The sequence below is a fragment of the Eutrema salsugineum genome, unplaced genomic scaffold, assembly GCF_000478725.1.
Source record: "Eutrema salsugineum unplaced genomic scaffold, Eutsalg1_0 scaffold_7, whole genome shotgun sequence".
Classification (NCBI taxonomy): domain Eukaryota; kingdom Viridiplantae; phylum Streptophyta; class Magnoliopsida; order Brassicales; family Brassicaceae; genus Eutrema; species Eutrema salsugineum.
The window spans coordinates 11,962,143-11,962,666 of NW_006256486.1; the positions used below are offsets into that span (position 1 = coordinate 11,962,143).

A 524-nucleotide genomic window follows, 5' to 3' on the forward strand; every position below is an offset into this window, starting at 1 on the left:
GCTGTTCTTCACCAGATCCCTCTGTACGGTTTGCTCTATCAAAGTCCTCGCCATAAGTATCATTAGACATGGCTAGGTTCTCGACTAGTTCCATTGCCGCATTGATCTCTTTCCCAAGAAAATTTCCATTTGAAGCTGTATCTAGTTGGTTTCGGATCTTGGGGAGGGCACCTCGGTATAAAGTACTCAAGAGGGATGCCTCTGAGAAGCCGTGGTGTGGGCATTGGTTAGTGTAACTTCTAAACCGTTCCCAAGCCTCGCTAAAGCTCTCGTTGTTGTGCTGCGTGAAGCTTGATATCTGGTTTCTGAGCTTAGCCGTGCGTGATGTGGAAAAGAATTTTGATAAGAATGCCAGTTTACACTGCTCCCAGGTTTGTATAGAACCCCTCGGGAGGTTCTTTTCCCACTGGTGAGCTTTATCACCTAGGCTGAATGGGAACAAGCGTAGCTTGAAGCTATCTTCCGAGACACCATTGATCTTTGTTAGGTCGCAAACCCGATCAAACTGATCTAGATGCTCAAGA

At 46.6% G+C, this 524-nt stretch overlaps 1 non-coding gene across 1 annotated transcript; it reads left to right on the forward strand.

Moving 5' to 3' along the window:
- The first annotated feature begins 206 nt into the window (after positions 1 to 206).
- On the forward strand, positions 207 to 313 carry LOC112083285. The gene has a single exon (XR_002897573.1). It is a non-coding gene; the product is annotated as a small nucleolar RNA R71 (small nucleolar RNA).
- Positions 314 to 524: the final 211 nt, after the last annotated feature.